This window comes from Cnephaeus nilssonii (genome assembly GCF_951640355.1).
Source record: "Cnephaeus nilssonii genome assembly, chromosome: 1".
In the NCBI taxonomy this organism is placed as follows: Eukaryota; Metazoa; Chordata; class Mammalia; order Chiroptera; family Vespertilionidae; genus Cnephaeus; species Cnephaeus nilssonii.
In genome coordinates this window covers 54992631-55013963 of record NC_137072.1, presented here as the reverse complement: position 1 = coordinate 55013963, position 21333 = coordinate 54992631, and the positions used below count along the sequence as shown (strand labels likewise).

General features: G+C 40.6%; 1 protein-coding gene across 1 annotated transcript in view; it reads left to right on the top strand.

The window, feature by feature from the left end:
* BMPR1B (bone morphogenetic protein receptor type 1B) overlaps nucleotides 1-21333 on the top strand; it is a 383487-nt gene that overhangs the window by 160319 nt on the left and 201835 nt on the right. Inside the window, exon 2 of the mRNA XM_079800103.1 lies at nucleotides 1836-1937. The gene's annotated coding sequence lies outside the window, so the exon portion shown is untranslated. The remainder of the gene's footprint in view (nucleotides 1-1835; nucleotides 1938-21333) is intronic.

Below are 21333 nucleotides of genomic sequence, written 5' to 3'. Positions count from 1 at the left end.
AGTAGAGAAATGCAACTTTGTGTGCTTTATACATCAACATGCAATTAATACTGGGTTCTTTAAGAAAATAGATTTTGAAAACGGAACTTTATTCCATCACATGTTTTTGGAAGTCCGATACTGCGGGATTCTGTGTGCCTTTCTGTTTGTTTTCTTCTCTGGCATTTTACGGCAGTGCTACACACAGAACCCTCACGTTATTTAATCCAAACGTGCTGCTGACCTCCAGAGGAGCCTAATGATAGAGAATGCCACAGTTTCTGAGTTACCTATTCCAAGGGAGGATGCCCTCACAGCCACAGTAACTCGGAGGAACAAATAGGAACTTGAAGCTTGAATGACATTTTAAAAGGTGTTTGCATTATGAATTCCTGACTATGGTATTCATGTTTCTTTCAGTAAGAAGATTAGTTTTATTTCCTCTTAGGTTCCTTTTCTCACTTCTCCTTCATGTTGGAGACAGTTTAAATATACTTCAAGGGCAGTTAACATTCAACTGCCACTGGATCCAGGGCACTGGGTAGAAGCTGAATTGAATAAATCTATTCATATTAGTTTGTCAAGCTATGGGTTATGCTTCTCTCTGGATCTTGGGAACCCACAGAGAGGTAACAAATCAATGCTTTCCTGTTAGGGTTTTATTTAGAACAGGATTTGTGAATTTGGAAGCATTCATTGGACCACCAAATGCCTGCTGAGCATGCAGCAGGCGCTGTGGCAGGCACCGCGGATAAAACGGCGAACAAGAATGACTGTTCCTAGCCCTGCTGATCCAGTAGTGGAAGCCACACAAAGTACAGTGCTTACCCCTTATTCGAGGTTTCCCTTTGCACGATTTCAGCTATCTGCAGTCAGCCGCAGTCTAGAAATATTTAATGGGAAGTTCCAGAAAGAAGTAATTTATAATTTTAAATTGCGCGCTGTTCTGAGTATGGTGATGAACTATTTTGCTGTCCTGCTGCGTCCCTCCTGGGATGTGAATCTTCCCTTTGTCCAGAGTAGCCACACTACCCACCCATTCTTTACTGAGTCGCCATCTCAGTTATCAAAGAGAGACCACATTCATCTAACTTTTATGTTGGCATACTGTTACAATTGACCTATTTTATTATTAGTTATTGTTGTTAATCTCTTAATTTATAAATTAAACTTTATCATGGGTATATTTGTATATTTGTAAAAACCATATGGTTTTTCCTATACAAATATACCCATGATAAAGTTTAATTTATAAATTAAACTTATATATATCCATCCATCCCCTTGGGGGGAGATCTTGGGACATATCCCCTGTGGATAAGGGGCGACTACTATAAACACAAAGAATAGCAGAACTCAAGGCAAGGCTGCTTGTGATGCAGACGGTGGAACAGGGTAAAGGGATAGGGAGTGACTGGAATGTGTGTGAGATGTGATGTGAGCCATAGTATTTAGGGAATCGCTTTCAGGAAGGCTATATTAGACCTGAGAACTAAAGGATGCGATGGTAGCCTTTGGGTGGGGGCGGTCCTCATTCACTTATTGGCAGTCAGTTCACCTGAAGGCGGCACATACAAGATTCTCATGCACTTCTCAGTACAGGTGTGCTGCATGGACATACTCAGCGTCGATAACGCTCAGAGTTGATGCTCAGAGGATACTAGCTAAATGAACAGAATAAATAAATATTGGCCTATGATTTAAGGGGAAATAGCTTATTCTTGCTGAAGTTATTTGCCTCCAGGAGTAGAGTAAAAGATTTAGGTGTTGTGTGCATTTTTGTTTTGTTTTTATTGAAATGTAAAGTGAACCTCACATCGACAGTTTTTTTAGTTGTTATTTCTTTTATTTTGCAGGTTTCAGCGTGGTCAAGAGAGTGAATGTATCGGAAGTGGGTGTACCTTGCATGAATCATCAAGAGCATTGTATGCTATAAATATCAGCAGCATATTTATCTGGTTAGTATTCTAAATCAAGTCAGACTTGGCCTGGTAGTACACCTCTTAGAAATTAAATCATTGATATTAAGGGAAAGACCATAAATTGATTTTGTGTATCAACTTATATTGAGACAATTCACCATATGTCTAGCGAGGCCACATACAAGTTAGTTAAGGTCATTTGAATTCCTGTGGGGGGTGTGTGTGAAGGGGGTGGTACTGGGGAAGGCAAGAAGTCAAATGGCATAGAGGCCAGATAAGAAGAGTGACTGTTGACTTTGTGTACTGCCTGCAAGTGAATTTTATTTGTACCCATTTTTAAAAGAAAACCTGATGAACAGGTATGTTTGCAGTCCTTCACTTTGACAGGTTGGGGGTGGGCAGGGGAGATGAACATTGGAACATTTGGTGTTTGAAAGACAGTCCAAGATCAGTCGATAGATAAACATAGTTTCCAGTTTAGGCTTTAAAGTTATTCTTGATCTGTTTCTTCTTGTTTATTCATTGAGAACTGCAGTTTTAAAGATAGAAAAAATATTTCATTTATTCTCGAACTAAGAATGGATTTAATTTTCAGTAAAATATTCTTGTTACATGTTGATGTTGTTCAGAGTCTTTTCTTTGGCTCTTTTCTCTACTCACTCAGTTTAATTGTGTTCACCCACGTCTGTGTTTTCAGTGATTATGATTCCATTCCTTGCATCCCTTAGTTCAGATCCTTATCGTTTCTCAGTTATACTCTAAAATAGCTTCTTAATATCTGTCCACTTTTCCCCTTTCCAAACTGTCCACCATTTTGTCAGCAGAAAGGATATCTGACCAGACCACTCTATCTTCATTGACATTTGATGCTTCCAGGATTATGTCCTTTGGCATATATGTCCTTGGATGCCTCCAGGATTATGTCCTTCAGCTTCATCTCATCCTTGCCTGCCATTCTAATATTGTCGCTTGGCTCTATCCTTTCTATACCTGTACTCATAGCCTATGAATATCCTATAGTTTCTCAGTTCATCTGCTTGCTCATTCATTCATGGTTCTGTTCCTTCGCACTTTCTGTTCCCTGTTTCTTGAATACCATTCCTATTTATTGTTTACTTGGGAAATTTTTATTTATCCTTCATGATTATATTTAAAAAATATTTTTTCTCTATGATTCTTTCCCTGGAAGAGGTAGGTACTTCCTTTCTCTCCTCCCATAAGCCTTGAATACATCTCTGGTTTGGTTCTCAATAAAATTTTAAAATGTTTCCTTGGCTCTCTTATAGTGCTCTGTAAACCCCTTTTGGGTAGACACTGCCTTCTGTTTTCCTCTTTATCCCCAGCCCTCAGCACATTAACTGGTAGGGCTTCAGTTGTCATGTGTTGAATGAGCAAATTAATACATGCTTCGTATTTAGCACATGGTATTTATTATGGAACGAAAATTATAAGGATACGATTTAGTTCCTCTCAATAAGGTTGTGATTTTGTTTGGTGGACAAGACTTAAACACATGAAATAATTAGGGAATGCAAGATAAAGCGTAGTGTACAAAGGAATTATTTATATTATAAAAGTTGAGTATATATACATACACATACTAGTATACAGGTACACACATACCTACACACAGTAGGTGGAGGAAGAGCAAAGGTCAATTTTAAGTATGACATAGGCTTCATGAACTAGGTAAGAGTGTAATGGGATAGTGAAGGAGTGTACCCTAGTAAGTCTTAGATTGTTTATATAGGTTTAGTATAAAGCCAAATATTGATCCTTTTTATTTGTAAAGGGCCACAGATCAAACAGGAGAAATTAGAACAATGATTGAAAGTTGAGGTGGGTTCTTGGTATGTGTTGGAAAGAGATTAATCCATGCCTAGTGAAATCTGCACTGAATAATTAAGTCCTAAATGTAGATGCCCAAGTAGGAAGGGGGATGATTGACAGAAGAATCGTATAGTGACAGTAGGGTAACTTCTCTTCGGCTGGGTTTTAAACAATAGTTGTAAACAGTATTTATTGGGAGCTAAGATGTTATAACTAGAACACTGTTCACCCATGTGGGGAAAATGAAAACAAAACCAGAAATGAAAGCAAAACAAACAAGTCAGATTCATTAGTTTGCAGGTGGACAGTGAGAAGGGTTTAAGTTAAGTAGACGAGTGGATAAAAAAAACAACCTGTGGTACATTTATTCAATAGAATACTATACAGTTGTAAAAAAGAAGGATCTCTGAACCCTTGAGACATCATGGAGGGACCTGGAGAGTATTATGCTAGGTGAAATAAGCCAGTCAGAGAAAGACAAGTATCACATGCTCTCACTTACATGTAAAATCCAATGAACAAAAGAAACTGATGAGCAAAATAGACCCAGAGACATTGAAGCGTGCAACAGATGTATCTCAGAGGGAAGGGGTGTGGGAGGTGGGAAGAGATTAACCAAAGAACTTACATGCATATATGCATAACCAAGGACACAGAAAATAGTGCAGTGAAGTCCTGGGGTAGGGTGAGCTTGGGGGAGAAAGGATCAATGGAGGAATAAAAGGGGACATCTGTAATACTCTCAACAATAAAGATAAATTAAAAAAAAGAAAATGAAAGGACAAACAAAAATTAATTCATTAAGTTGTGTATGACTTCCTGATGGAAGAGAAACCATCTTCCTGGGGAGTCAAAAAAAGAGAAAATGAATTGGAGTGAGCAGGAGGTTCACAAACAGCAAATGATTAAGTCTACAAAGGCTGAAATCTACAGCCATAATATGCACTATACATTTCTCATTTTCATATTAGTTTCCTGAGTGTACTGAAGATAAAGCTGACTCAGTCTAGGATATATGAGGCAGAAAGAAAACATAGAGAACTTATACGTTTGCCATTCCCCAAGGTCTTTTGCACGTTCCATAGTCTTCTCTGTATATTTCATAGATGGTGTCAGAGTTTTTATTTATCCTCATGGGAGAAATAGGAAGTACTTATACTCCATCTCAGTCCAGAATCACTTCGATTTTTACAAGTTCTTTTTGGTCCTTGGAATTTAGGATTGGAACATGGTCAAGCTTTTCAAACGTAGGGAAATAGTAGCTTCAAGGTACTGTGGAATCTGCTGCACCACAGAAAATAATTAGATTAATAGCTATGTTGACCACATACCAAACCCACTTTAAAAGCACATTATAATTTCCACAATACCCTATTTCTATGACAACCCTGTTTGGAAGGGAAACTAGGGCAAAGAGAGGTTTTTGAGCTTTGCCCAAGATCCCAGACAATCTGATTCTATAATCTGAACTTTTAATCACTGTGTCCCCTCTACCATTTGAAAAGGAAAAATATTTTTTAAGGCTCTGAGATCCTAAATTGGGAATCACAATTTTCAACAAATGATTAAGGAAATAGATGATGGAACCAGATTCTTAAAGTGATGGATTCTTATGAGAAATCTGTATGTGAGCCAAAAAGAGCTACAATTAAAATTTTTAATTTTTCCCACATTTCTCCTTTGCTCTAGAGTTAATTTCACAACTTCTATAATTAAGGGGTAACCCAATACTATGAGTTTAAAGCCAGAGTAATAACTAAACTTTTCAACATAAAATTAATGGTTCTTGACAATGTGGTGGTCTGTGATATTATTAGGTTGTCATGAAAAATTTAAAATTGCAATTTGAAAGTGGGCTTGAGTGCCTGTTGTACTTGCAAATTTGGAAATTTTCCTAGGCTAATGCAGTATGAATCTGTGCTTGATTTTGTCAAGTTTGTAAAATTCATAAACTTTGTTATTTAAAGTCAGGTCCAGAGGAAACTGATAACTCATATTTCATATCTAGCCATAGCTTTCTTATTTTCTCATAATTCCTTGATAGAGGCAATCAGGTAGAGGTGATATATTACTCATACAATTTTGTAATATGGAGCAAAAAATCCCAGTGGTTATTTTAAAGTTTTTAGGGTTAGTGGTTATATTTTCTGATTTTCATAGGTTGATGTAACTTTCTCCAGATATTACGTAGGAAAATGTCTTGTTTTGGTTTGAGACATTTTAAAGCAAAAATCATTTTAGGATACCTTGACCACAATTGAAGAAAGCCAGTACTCATGAAAGTACCTGGGGAATTTCAGCAGTGTTCTCGTTAGTGTGGTCAATGCTTTAATATGAATTGTTTGTCTTGAATCAGATACTGATTATAAATTAATCTGATACTACTTCCTTCTGCCCCTTTTTTGGTCTAGGAACTGGGCCAACAATACTAATGCATTTGGAGTATTATGATGATGATGTGAAAATCAGACATTTATGAAATAACAGAATAAGAATTCAAGATACAGTTAGATACTGGATTTGGTTATTTTTTCCCATCTGACTTCTTATAAATTCAGGCTTTTGCAATATTGCTTTTGGGATTTTCACCTTGCCTTAGTCCCTGCAGATAAAAATTTCTTTAGTCTTACCAGAGATTACATTTTTAAAGATTCTTTTTTGTCTTTACCACAATTGTTGAAGATGGAAAGAAAGAGTATTTACTGAATTGTACAAGACACATAGGCTGTCTTAATATGAGCTAGATTGCTAGTTAACTTAGATATTTATTCAATTCAGTGTTTTGGGATTTTAAAAAATCATGTCAGCTATGCACTTAGGCCACTGTAATGACACCAGATTTGTTCCTCTTCTTTATGCTGAATTGACTATATTACCAAGCTCTATTATTTTATCCTGTGTTGGTCTCCAAAATTCACCCTTAAAGTTCATTCTCACTTTCACAATTTTCTTCAAAGCTTTCATTTTTGAATGACTGGTGTTTGGCACAGACTTTTAACTGATTTCTTTGTTTCAGTTTTTTTTAACCCACTGCATAAAAGTTGCTCTGAATTTTGAGGTACGTGGGGCAGGTGCATTATAATAATGCAGTAAATAATTATCGATTGGTTATAAATGAGTTCTCAGAGATAGAAATTCAGATACTTCATTTGAATGTTGGGATTTTTAATGATGACACTATATATATGTTAGTTTGGTGGTAAATGTAATGAAATGCAACTAGGTTCTTTCTTCACTACCTTGTATATTTTAGTTATAAAACTTGAACCCTGGCTATCCTATCAGTGATAAAAGAGAAAAAAGAAACTGGTTACTTACTTTGAGTGAGTAAACATTTAGAAGTTCAAAATGGTAAAGCTAAAATTAATATTTTCTTCATATGTTTTTTCTATATTTATTTGTAAAATATATTTAGACATTTAAACATATAACATTGTTATGAAAGTTTTAGCAGGTGACATGGGCAACATAGAGAAAGAAAAGTCAGCATTTTTGTGGAACTTTTTCACATATCTGTGAGATTGTTGCCTTGGCAACCATTCATTTTTGGGAGCTTATTTTCACTGGGTTGCTCTGTGTTTTTTGAGAAAAGAAAACCCCCAAATGCTCACCTAATTCTAGTTTGTTGCTTTTTCATCACAGTCTTTCAATAAACTTTTAATTGTTGATGCTGAAAAGCGTGCAGCAAAGGTTGTGTGAACAGTGCTTGGCTTCTATTGTGTTGTGTTTCAAATATCACTCATCCATTTCCAACAGGTGTTCTGCCAGCTGTGCCCAAAACGTTTCAAATGATTGAGAATGTATTTCCATACTTACCTTGCATTGTGGCTGTTTACTGTAAAAGGAGTTCTCTGATTACATAGTTTTCTGGCACAGCCAAAGACCAGCAGACAGAAAAGCCAGTCTAATTGGAGGTGTACCTGCATGTTGTTATTGCGTCCAAAGAAGGAAGAGGTGGGAGGACTGGGATTGTCTTGTGTATAGCTCTGGTGCTGATAAATGGATTTTTCTTTTAATCGTGTATATTTTGGCACATATATTTATGTTGTGGCAAGAAGGAATTTAAATGGAGTCAGGATAATTTTATTTTCACAGCTGCTGGAAGATACAATATAAGAGTTTGAACACTCAAAATTTTAGAGCTAGGTGACTTATTAAAATGGAGGGAAAGATCTCTTATATTTTGCCTCTTTGATGAAAGGTAAAACAATTGCAAGGTCTTTTCTATCTGTAAAATTACCTAGTTTGTGATCATATGACTGGATTGAGGACATGTAGGACATTTTATGAATAGATCACACTTTTGTCAAGATGTTAAACAAACTGTTGAACTTCTTGAATATTTATGTTTCACACTACTGAGATTAAACTATCCTTTGTTTACTTATTATTAATCCACCAAATAAACCAGTCTCAATAGGCAGTACATTAAACAAATCCGTTTCCCAGGGTGATAAGTAGAGTTTGCCTTCAGCTATAAATAATCATGCCCGAAACCTCTCATTTTCAATCTGTAGTTATTTGTAACTGATACCATGTTTAAATGCCATCTTATAGCTGATATCAAATTTAACTGTTGCTGTTACTTTATGGCATACCATTATTGGATTGAATTCTAGCCTCAGCACAACTCCAAATATAAGCAGGTGTTAAGAAATGTTGCCTTAAAGTTGCAGGCGTAAGATACAGCATGTCCATGCAGATAAAATAGTCTTATTTGCAACATTGAAAATATGTTTACATTTTATGGACAAATAAAACTGATGAGGAACTAAGGGAAATATCGAATACTTCCACTTATATACAGTACAGGGTTGTAAAACTGCTATGATCTAAGGTACTGCAATATCCTCAGTCATTAAACCTTCCACTATTAAGTTCTGACTTTTCCTATTTACTAGAAAATTAAAACAATTAGAACTCTCCATTCGAAAGTATGTGCCAGGATATGTAGTCTAGCATGGTGGTAGAAAAAGCTGGCTCTGGTGTTAGCTGTTGGTACGTGAATCCTCGCCCTTCCATTCATTCCTTGTGTGACATTGGGTAAGCTACTTCACATGTATGTTCCTCCATGCCTTTACCTCTGAATGAAGATAATAACAGTACATACTTCATAGGTTTGTTTGAAGGTTAAATGAATTAATATGTGCGCAGTGCTTAAGTCAGGGAGCTCGAATAGCTTAGCTGTCATCATTCCAATGCTTCGTCCTCCCATGCCTAATGAATGTAGGATGAGAAATACTATTGTGGGGAAGTGGAGCTTCATGTATCATTGTTTGTCATGGTATTCATTTTAAAGTTGCAGAAACTAAAATTGAATGCTGTTAAATAATTTTTTTTCAAGATGAAATGATTAGTGGCAGATTTGGGACTTCAGTTTGGGAAATTTTCAATGTCTTGCATCTGTTCTGTTTTTTGTTTTTTTTCTTGAGCACTAAAATAATTTTAATAGCTATACTTGAGGCTTGGCACACGAAATTCGCGCACGGGTACGGTCCCTAGGCCTGGCCTGCGATTAGGGCCATCTTCCCTGGCTGCCTAAAGCTGGCCCTGCCCCCCACCACCACCCACCACTGGTTCCCTGTTGGGTGATTGGAGCCTGCTGGCTGGGGGGAGGAACCGAGAGGTTTGCTGTTCCCGCCCACTCGCCAGCCCCACCCCCACCGTGGGTCACCCTCTGTGTGTGGGGCAACAGTCAGGGCGGGGGCCTGGGCCTGGTGCCGCCCGCATCCCCCGCCACCCACCCCCTGTTCCCCATTTGCCATCGGGCGATCAGACCCTGCCAGTTGGGGAAAGTGACAGAGAGGTGGTCAGTGTGCCTCATAGTGACTGGTCAAGCGGTCATTCTGGTCGTTCTGCCGTTAGGGTAAATTTGCATATTAACCTTTTATTGTATAGGATATAGGTCAAGTGCATGGGTGGGGGCTGGCCGGCCTGCCCTGATGGGGACCCCAGATCGGAGTGGGGGGTCCCCGCTAGGGAGTGGGGCTGGCCAGGGTGAGGAGCCGCAATCGTTCTGGTCTCTGGTTGTTCTGGTTGTTCCGCCGTTTTGGTCACTGGGCTTTTATTACATGGCATTAGAGGCCTGGTGCATGAAATTCGTGCATGGGGCGGAGGCGGGTGTCGCTTAGCATAGCCTGCACCCTCTCCAATTTGGGACATCCCTCCAACAATCCAGGACTGCTGGCTCCCAACTGCTTGCCTGTCTGCCTTCCTGATCGCCCCTAACTGCTTCTGCCTGCCAGCCTGATCACCCCCTAACCACTCCCCTGCCAGCCTGATTGATGTCTAACTGCTCCCCTGTCAGCCTGTTTGCCCCTAACTTCCCTCCTCTGCCAGCCTGGTCACCCCTAACTGCCCTCCCTTGCAGGCCTGGTCCCTCCCAACTGCCTTCCCCTGCTGGCCATCTTGTGGTGACCATCTTGTGTCCACATGGGGGCAGGGTCTTTGACCACATGGGGGCAGCCATCTTGCGTGTTGGAGTGATGGTCAATCTGCATATTACTCTTTTATTAGATAGGATAGAGGCCTGGTACATGGGTGGGGGCCAGCTGGTTTGCCCTGAAGGGTGTCCCAGATCAGGTTGGGGGTTCCCTTGGGGCGTGGGGTGGCCTGGGTGAGGGGCCTGTGGTGGTTTGCAGGCTGGCCACACCCCCTGGTGACCCAAGCGGAGGCCCTGGTATCTGGGATTTATTTATCTTCTACAATTGAAACTTTGTAGCCTGGAGCGGAGCCAAGCCTCCTGCTTGCTCTGTGGCTGCAGCCATTTCTGTTGGGATTTATTTATCTTCTATAATTGAAACTTTGTAGCCTTAAGTGGAGGCCTGGGCCAGCCAGGGTGTGTGGAAAGCTTGGGTTCCTCCATTGCCGGGGAACCCAAGCCTCCCTCCTACTCTCTCCATGGCCGCAGCCATCTTGGTTGGGTTAATTTGCATACTCGCTTCTGATTGGCTGGTGGGTGTGGATGGTGGGCATGGATGGTGGGTGTAGTGGAGTGATAGTTAATTTGCATATTACTCTTTTATTAGATAGGATAGTTGATACTCCAAGTTTCTCTTTTCTCTAATTTGGAACTTCACTAAAATAGTTAAAATGGTGCAAATGTATAGAGTGCAAACTTTTAGAATATTCATGCTTTTCTAAGATCACTTCAAAAATTCTCACTTGGGAAATGGTTTATATGTTTTTCTGTAAAAGAATACTAAAATAAGGAAACCAGATGCCTCTTTTGACATCTCCTCTTCTGACTGTGCCAGAGTGTGAAACTACTTAACATTCTGTGCCATTTTTAATACATAGGTAAGCTCTTAAAATTAAAGTGTATTGTTGCTTTGCATCTCTTTGAAAATCAGCGTTCAATCCATTGTGCTTCTATGTAAAAATATATGATAAATGCCCTACCCGGTTTGGCTCAGTGGATAGAGCATCAGCCTGTGGACTGAAGGGTCCCAGGTTCGATTCCGGCCAAGGGCACATGCCTGGGCTGCGGGCTCCATCCCCAGTTGGGGACTTGCAGGAGGCAGCCCATCAATGATTCTCATCATTGATGTTTCTATCTCTCTATCCCTCTCTCTTCCTTTCTAAAAATCAATAAAAATAAATTTAAAAAATATATATCCTACCTAATAATAGACAAATATGCAAATTGACCATACCTCTGACACACCCACAAGCCACGCCCACAAGCCACGCCCACCATCCAATCAGAGTGAGTATGTAAATTAACCCAACCAAGATGGCTACAGCCACAGAGTGCAAGGTTTCCTAAGGTAACAGAGGAAGCCAAGCTTTCCGCCTGCCCTTGCCAGACCTAAGCCTCCACTCAAGCTACAAAGTTTCAATTATAGAAGGTAAACAAATTCAAACAGAAATGGCGGCAGAATGGAGCTTGAGAGAGCAGGCCAGCATTGCCCCCGGCAACAGGGGAAGCAAAGCTTTCCACATACCCTGGCCGGGCCCACCCGCTTAAGGCTACAAAGTTTCAATTATAACCTCAACAGAAATGGCTGCTGGCTGCAGAGGGAGCCCCAGGCTTGGCTCTGCTCCAGGCTACAAAGTTTCAATTGTAGAAGATAAATAAATTCCAGATACCAGCGCCTCCGCTTGGGTTGCCAGGGGGTGTGGCCAGCCTGCAAACCACCACAGGCCACCCCACGCCCCAAGGGAACCCCACCCTGATCAGGGACACCCTTCAGGACAAACCAGCTGGCCCCCACCCCTGTACCAGGCCTCTATCCTATCTAATAAAAGAGTAATATGCAGATTGATCATCACTGCAACACACAATATAGCTGCCCCCATGTGGTCAAAGATCCTGCCCCCATGTGGACACAAGATGGCCACCACAAGATGGCCAGCAGGAGAGGGCAGTTGGGAGGCACCCGGCCTGCAAGGGAGAGCAGTTGAGAAGGACCAGACCTGCAAGGGAGGGCAGTTGGAGGTGATCAACCCTGCAGGAGAGGGCAGTTAGGGGTGACCAGGCCTGCAGAGGAGAGATGTTGGGGGCAAACAGGCTGGCAGCGGAGTTGTTAGGGGGTGATCAGGCTGGTAGGCAGAAGCGGTTAGGGGCAATCAGGAAGGCAGGCAGGCAAGCAGTTGGGAGCCAGCAATCCTGGATTGTGAGAGGGATGTCCACCGGGATCGGGCCTAAACGGCAGTCGGACATCCCTCGAGGGGTCCCAGATTGGAGAGGGTACAGGCTGGGCTGAGGGACAACCCCCCTCTGTGCACGAATTTCGTGCACTGGGCCTCTAATGTGTGTGTGTATATATATATATATATATAAAACTATGTCCCTTTACTTACTACATATTTATATAGTGAAAATGAAAATTGTTTGTGGTTTTAAAAAATATCAAATCCTGAATTTATTAAAGAACAGTAATTCTAAACTATCATTTTTTCCATTGTTTTCATATGTCATTTAGTTTGAAGTGAAGGTTAAAGGAAAAATGACTCTGGGAAAACTCTTACAGAAGGCACTGAAGCAGTTTTGAAATAAGCTACATAAAATGAACTTTTTTTAGTGGCAAGAATTGAACCTATAGTATGTATTGTTAAGAATAACCTAGAATTATGAATAAACTAGAGGCCCAGTGCACGAAATTCGTGCACGGAGGGGGGACATAGAAAACTATGTCCCTTTACTTACTATATATATATATATATATATAGTAAGTAAAGGGACATAGTTTTCTTTGTTTAGATGACCTTGTATAGTTTCCTTCAAGGGCCTAATGATTTATATTGTAATTTTTTCAAAGCTTTGTGGTTCACAGTAGGGTATCAGACATGAGATGGTGATGTTACTTTTTGTGTAGTTCCAGTGGTGAGTGAGGCTTCCTAAAGGCAGAACTATAAAGAGGCCCTCATTACCTTCCCCCAGTAATTTTCTTTAATGAACTTCTTGCCTTATTGTAATGCTACCGTAATGTTTACAGTGCAACCTGTATACCTGCATTGACGAGACATTGAATGGCTTGGCTGTCTGCAACATGTAATACATTCCAGCCTTTTTCCGTGATGTCATTGTTATAACAGACTTCTTTGAGAATGTGAACAGCAGCTGTACACTTTCGTGAGTTTTACTTTATGAACCATAACCACCTTTCAGGTCTGTACAAGTGATAGGGAAGCTTGATGCTTAACCAATGAAGCCAAACTCTGAGCCTTGAAACTGTGAACAGATCTAGTAGTGTCACGGGCCCCATGTATGGAACATTTTGTTATACAACAAAGGAAAACAACAAGGGGGACTGCCATTTAGCACATTGGGTAAGAGGGTTTTCTTTATCTCTTTCTCAGCATAACTTCACAGGATCAAAGTAGAATTGCAGTTTGTGTCAATAGATGTAGCATATCTTTCATTGGATTTTATATGGAAACTTGATCAGATTTTCCAGCATATGACTGTTCTATTTCCCAGCTTTTAAATAGAAAAGCAAAAAATTCTTGTTCCTTGAAGGTGAAAAATATAAATGCTTATTCTTACCATAAAAGTAATAATCTAATATGGTGGGAAATAACCTCTTGATTAAGTATCTATGGACTATGTATCTATAGATAAAGTAACCTTGAAATAATGCCTTTTCCTGGAGTATTTAAAATTCTTCAGAGAATTTATGTAAGAAATTAAAATTCCTGAGATGGGAACATTTTTACAAGAATATCTATACTAATAAAAGGGTAATATGCTACTTAGACCAGGTGTCTTCCAGACATCCATCAGGATGTCCTTCTGGACAAAGTCATGGTGCTGGGGGCCGAGGCAGAGGTGGTTAGGGGCGATCAGGCCAGCAGTGTAGGGCAGTTAGGGGCAAGTAGGCTGGCAGGGGAGGGCAGTTAGGGGCTATCAGGCCAGCAGGCAGAGGCAGTTAGGGGTGATCAGGCAAGCAGGAAGAGGTGGTTAGGGGCAATCAGGCAGGCAGGTAGAGAGGTTAGGGGCGATCAGGCAGGCAAGCAGAGGTGGTTAGGGGCATCAGACAGTCAGGCAGAGTGCTTAAGGGCGATCGAACTATCAGGCAGGTAGGCAGTTGAGCGGTTAGGAGCCAGCGGTCCCAGATTGGAGAAGGTGCAGGCTGGTCTGAGGGATGCACCCCCCTCATGCATGAATTTCATGCACTGGGCCTCTATCTTTTATAATTCCTCATTTTACTTTAAATCTAGACTTTTAGAACATCAGCAATTTCACAAATGCCTGTTCCTTGCTAAAAGTAGTGAATTTTGCCATGGAATATTAGTGAGTATAGTTATCTCTTTGAATCTTAATACATTTTTTTATACATAGGTAAGCTCTTAAAATTAATAATATAGTACTGCTTTGCCGCCATGAGCTCTAATTTTTAAGACTGTTATTGATGTCACTTTTATTTTTTGAATGGGGATTAGTTGCTTTCTACTTAGCAATGTTAGAAGACAAAAATGTTTATTTTTCTTTTTTAGATTCCCAGTGAAAATGAAAATTGTTTGTGGTTTTAAAAAATATCAAATCCTGAATTTATTAAAGAACAGTAATTCTAAACTATCATTTTTTCCATTGTTTTCATATGTCATTTAGTTTGAAGTGAAGGTTAAAGGAAAAATGACTCTGGGAAAACTCTTACAGAAGGCACTGAAGCAGTTTTGAAATAAGCTACATAAAATGAACTTTTTTTAGTGGCAAGGATTGAACCTATAGTATGTATTGTTAAGAATAACCTAGAATTATGAATAAATGGTGAGTTTACAGTTTTTAGCTTCAATTACTAAATTACTTTCTCCAGTTAAGCAAAAGGCCTACATTAAATAAATATGCTGTTCTCTTTCAAATGCTGTATTTTGAGATTAGAACTTTAGTTTATATCATGATATTCAGAAGGGCAAATTTAGATAAAAGACCTGACACCAGTAGAAAAGATGTGTGGTCATAATCTTTGTGTTCTTATGATTAAATTTGGATTGATTATTACTCAAAGTTGAGAGATTTAATGGTTTGTATATTGAATATGTCACAGCCATTTTGTGAACTTCTTTAAACAAGTGATATTTTCTTAGTTAAGAAAGTTTCAGTTGTGCCTGCCAGATTGCCTTAACACTACTTACATGCTTATCTCATAGTGAAGGTAGCTTTAACAAATTGGATAAAGTGAGACTTTCTAGGGAGAGATTGCTAATAGAGTATTAGTATGAAATAAGACCATCTTAAAAATAGTCACAGTTCTTCCCAGATGGCTGTTTGCCTGATTCTGAGATAATTAGTGACTGTCTTTCATGTGTATTAATCTTTTTCTATCCTAATATATAAAAAGCCAGGGGCCATCACGACCAAAACAACTGGATGGACGACAGAATACAGGCTGTGTGGGGCGACCAGGCCGGCAGGGGTGTTAGTGAGGGATGACTAAACGACTGAACAACAGGCTGTGTGGGGTGACCGGGCCAGCAGGGGTGTTAGTGAGGGATGACCAAACTTCTGAACAGCAGGCTACGTGGAGCGTCCAGGCCGGCAAGGAGGGTTAGTGAGGGATGAGCAAATGACTGAACAGTAGGCTGCATGGGGCAACCAGGGCAGCAAGAGGGTTAGTAAGGGACAACCAAAAGACTGAACAGCAGGCTGTGTGGGGTGACCAGGCTGGCAGGGGGGGCAGTTGGGGGCGATCAGGCAGGCAGGCAGGTGAGCAGTTAGGAGCCAGCAGACCTGGATTGTGAGAAGGATTGGGCCTAAACCGGCAGTCGGACATCCCCTGAGCAGTCCCAGATTGGTGAGGGTGCAGGCTGGGCTGAGGGGACCCTCCCACCCCGTGCACGAATTTCATGCACTGGGCCTCTAGTTAGATTATAACAGGGGTGGGGAACATCTGGCCCATGGGCAATGTAAGGCTCCTGAAATCATTTGGTCTGGCCCTACCAAGGCATTAGGGGTGAGTTAATGAAATGTTTGACCAAATACAGCAGGCTAATTTTTAAGTTAATAATTTTGTATGGCCCACAGATGATGTTATAAATATTCAAATGGCCCTTGGTGTGAAAAATGGTTCCCCACCCTTGGATTCTAAGGTCTTTGAGGAGTGGAACATTTTTTTTTTACTTGTAACCCCTCTACCCCCTCCCTGTGATTGGGATGAGAGTAAGTGTTCATTACAAATGTGTTAACTGAAGCAATATGCTTGTTAGCCAACCAGGATTTGGGAGTCAGGTCACATACCTTTGTGTGATAGGATCAGCTGGACAAGTAGCCAAGGATGGTGTAGTAGTAAGATTTAATGATCTGGCTCATCTTGGCTCATTTAGCACCAGTCCTTGCAATTTCTTCTTCTTTTTTAATAATAGTATTTATTAAGAATTAATTTACTTATCTGATAGAGAAAGAGAGAGAGAGAGCGCACATCACTTTGCTGACCCACCTATTCTCCACCTCATGCATTCATTGGTTGCTTCCTGGAGATTGAACCTGCACACTTGCCACATCCGGAAGATGTTCTAAGGAACTCAGCTACCCTACCAGCGCTGCGATTTCATTTTATTCTTGTAAAGAGGCCCTACAACCTGCACCCTCTGGCTCTTCATGACTTTAGTCCTGAATCACACTTTCTCTAATAGTATTCTTCCAGTTACTCACAAGTTCAGATCATACTAAAGCAGGTCCCTGAACAACATCATTTCATTCAACACCACTTTGGTATAATATTGATTAGAAAAAAAATCAGTTCCCTGCTTGGGCCACCGTCTGGGCGGAGTTTGCACATTCTTCCCAGTGTCTGCATGGTTCTCTTCTGGGGTCCGGTTTCCTCCCACATTGCAAACCTGTGCAGGTGTGAGATGAATGGCTTGTCAACATTATCCCAGCCTTACTGCTTGTGGGTGTGAATAAATCTTGAGCTGCCAGGATAGTCTCTGGCCACCCTCGACCTTGGACTGGAATCAGTGGGTTGGAAAAGAATGATCTTACTTGTGTTTATTCATCTTTCTTAAATGTATGTGCAGCTCACATGTACTCCAATGTTTAATATTAGAAATATTTTTGGTCTTTATTTAGAGGTTTGGAGATGTTTTGTGACCAGAAATATGACATAGGAACCTAACTCTTATTTGTATGAATTACTAGTATCCTGTGGTAATATTGGTTTCATTATGCGTCATTTTGCTTAAAGTCACAGTTTCCAAGAACTATCCATGACCTTAAGGATGTACTACACTGGGATTACTACTACTAGCTGTTAACTTTTGGACTGCCATTATGTGTTAGGTACTTTATTTCTATGCAAATTCATTTAATTTTCAAGCACTTCACATGTGGAAACAAGTAACATGTCCAGTGACACACACCAGAGAGGGTCCAACCAGGGCTTTCTTTTTTTTTTAATTTCTTTATTGATTAAGGTATCACATATTTGTCCTCATCCCCCCATTCTCATCCCAAACCCTTCCCCACGTATGCCCCCACCCCCCTGTTGTCCGTGACCACTGGTTAGGCTTATATGCATACATACAAGTCCTTTGGTTGATCTCTCTCCCTTTCCCCCACCCTCTCCTACCTTCCCTCTGAGGTTTGACAGTTTGATCGATGCTTCCCTGTCTCCGGGTCTGTTTTTGTTCATCAGTTTATGTTGTTCATTATTTCCCCTAGATGAGTGAGATCATGTGATACAAGAAATACACTTATAAGAACAGAAAATGAGACAAGCAATAATGGTTATGCTGAGAGGCAAATGAATCAGTCTGTAGTGAGTTTCTTTCTGGGCCAACAGTTCTTTTGAGTCCCAATTTCAATGTCAAACAGTTCCTTATGTGTACATGTCAGCAATGATATTTCAGTTCTGGGTGGTGGACAAATGGTGGTGAAGCAGGTCCGACCCTCTCTGGTTTGGTCCTGGGCAACCTTCAGTGACGCACAGCTGCTGTCTGCTAGTATGGCAAGGCGTCGTCAGCGTCTTCCATCTCTGGACTGTTTCTCTTCTGTTTTCATGGCTGGAGCAGTCCTGTCAATTCCTCTCTGTTGCAGGAATCCACATGGTCTTGGAGTTGTTTTCTGAAAATATACAGACATATTCTTGACCAAAAGTTAATAAAGGAATATTTTCTATAAATTTGACTTGGGATCCTTTTTCATTTTTTGCCCAAACAATTTTCCTTTGGCTTGTTTTGACACCATGTGTGTTTTTCATGGGTGTCTTGCTGTTAGCATTACAAATGAAAGTTAATTTTCTAAAGTAAAAATTTTCTAGATGTAGTTTACTTACAGGATATTTTTCCTTACCTGATATTCTTCTACTATACCCCCTTTTTTATTTAAATATTAGGAGGCTTTTGGAAATTTTATAATGTAGTCTTGATAGCTTTTAAATTTTAATTTTTTTGCGCTAAAATATGACTGCTTTAGGTTCATTACATGTTACGCAATTTTACCATGAGATGTACTACCAATAAAAATTTTAGTTAACACTTTAGGAACAGCTTTTTGTCCAGTACAATTAATTTTTCTAGAATATTTTCTTATTTCAATTAGCCAATTTAAATTAGTCTAAAAACTTGACTACTGTCAAATTTAATACTCTAACAACAATCTTATTTTACCATGTATATATTAGTGGAAAGGATTATTTGCCTTCTTGAGTAGGCCCTGAGCATTCCTGGTACTAGGCTGGATTTAGATATCAAAAACCCACTTCCCCACACCATGGGTACAAGACAACTCAAACAAGTCTTGTTGCAGTGAGAGGGCAGCTGCTGTCGGCCAAGTCTCTGTCTGTTACCTGGGTCCCGATTTGAGCTGTGCATGGGAAGTGAGGCAGCCATGGGGGCAGGAGACCTCCCTCAGAAGGGGTGAGGGTTCAGGCCCCTGCAAGGTTGGGGGGGTGAAGGTCTGTGCCCCACCTCTGTTGACCCCCAAGTTCTCTCCTGATGGCCCCTCTGCGACTGTGCCTGTCTTAGGTTGTTCCTTCCCTGAGGAATCTTACCCGTCTCTGGCTAACCAGCCATCCTCCGGGGCCAAGCAGGGTGATGTGAGGTTCAGTTCTGTCTCCTTGGTAGCCTATGCCCCCGTGGCCTCCAAGCCCAGCACCTGCCTTGGGATCCCCTCACCTGTTGGCAGCCAGGGCTTTCTGACTCCACACCTCTGTCCTTAGCCTCTTCCTGGTCACAGCCCGGTTCCCCTGTCACACCTGTTCCCTTGGATTTCTTCAACTGTTAAAACCCTTCTAAAGTGCCTTTGTCCACCCCAGGTGTGTTTTCTATAGTAATACCACCAGATTCATTCTGAAAGGTCCTAGAAGAAGAGCATATTGCGAAGCATGAAGGGAGAATATGGAAGACAGGCTGAAGTTAGGGCTAGACTAGAGAAATCAAGAGAGAATCCCAGTGCCTTCAGTCTCCGACTGCAGGTTCTCAGTTTCCAGGTCAAGTACTGTATTTGAGCACAAAAACAATATTTCTGCCTAAAACTAAATGAGTAAGTAGGTCTTTCGAGACAACTAATCTTTCTCATTCAGATATAAGCTAAAAACAAAGAGGAACATAAAGAGACATGGCTCTCTAGTCCCTATCCTTGAGGAGCCCAGGGCTTTTAAGAGTTCATATGACCCGAGGTCCTTCTTAGCCAGCCATGTGACCTTGGGCAACTTCTATAACTGAGTGTAAATTTCATTATTTGTGTAAGGGAGATTGCGGTTCCAGATTCTGGCTGCACAACAGAATCTCCTGGGGCCTCCCTTTCTTTTTTAAATATACTTTTATTGATTTCAGAGAGGAAGGGAGAGGGAGAGAGAGATAGAAACATCAATGATGAGAGAGAATCATTGATCGGCTGCCTCCTGCATGGCCCTACTGGGGATCGAACCTGCAACCTGGGCATGTGTCCTTGACCGGAATCGAACCCGGGACCCTTCAGTCTGCAGGCTGACACTCTATCCACTGAGCCAAACCAGCTACGGCCCTAGGGCCCACCTTCTTTTTTTAAACTACAGGTGTTTAGATTTCTGCCTAAATTTGCTAAATCGCAGTCTCTGCCTGGGCTGGTGCAGAGGTAGGGAGTAGAGACACCGGGGTGGGGAGGTAGTGAAGCATGCCTCGCTCAGGAGTGTGGGACTTCATTTGTTGCAGGCAGGGAGACAGTGAATGTTTTTAAGCAGTTTATGGATGTTCTCTTAGAACAGTGAATGAAGGGAGGCAAAGTATATGCTATCAAACAGGTAGTTAAACGTCTTTATTATCTGAAATATATAGCTTAGATTAAACGTATTTGTCAGCACATTCTCTGAAAAGAATAAAAGGTGAAGTCAGTTAAGAGACTAGCCTTTCTTTTCATGGATGGATTTATATTTCTAATTTGTTTGCAAATGAAAATTCGTTCATTCCTTTTATTCGCTCAGGAGCATGTTAATTGTGTGCCAGACACAAATTACGTTACTCCCTCAGAGAAAATAATTTAATCTTACTGAGCTGCTGCCTACATGTGGAATAATTGAATTGGGTGATTTTGAATCAGGTGAAGAAGGCTAGATTCCTTAGGACCTTTTAATTGATAGAAAAGACGTGTTATTTTTCTGCCACTCATTTATACATTTCTCTTACATAAAAAGACAACTGTAATTTTTAAAAATCACAATTGTATTAACATTTGGTTTCATTATCAAATGCAGAAGAATGTGCCACAGACTGCATAATCTCACTTTTGTAGGTTTTTTGGTCTGGTCTCCAATTCCTGCTGTTTGTATTTGGAACAGGTTGCGGTTCTTGTCCAGAAATCTTATTATGGGGAGCAAACAAGTCTCATTTAGACTTTGGTTTTAGTATTTGCCATTACATTTCTTTCATCGTTGCTATTAAAATGTTGGTTGAGGTTCTCTTTATGGAATATATATTTAAAACTTTTTTTCATTGATTGACTTGAGAGAGAGAAACAGAAACATCAATTTGTTGTTCCACTCATTTATGCATTTATTGGTTGATTCTTATATGTGCATATGTGCCCTGACTGGGGATCGAACCCACAACCTTGGCATATGGGGCTGATGCTCTAACCAACGGAGCTACATGGCCAGGCTGGAACATATTTTTACAGTAAGCTGGAGGCATCTCGAAGCTATTTCAGCTTCAACTAGCAGGCGGTAGAGAAGAGTACCTGCTT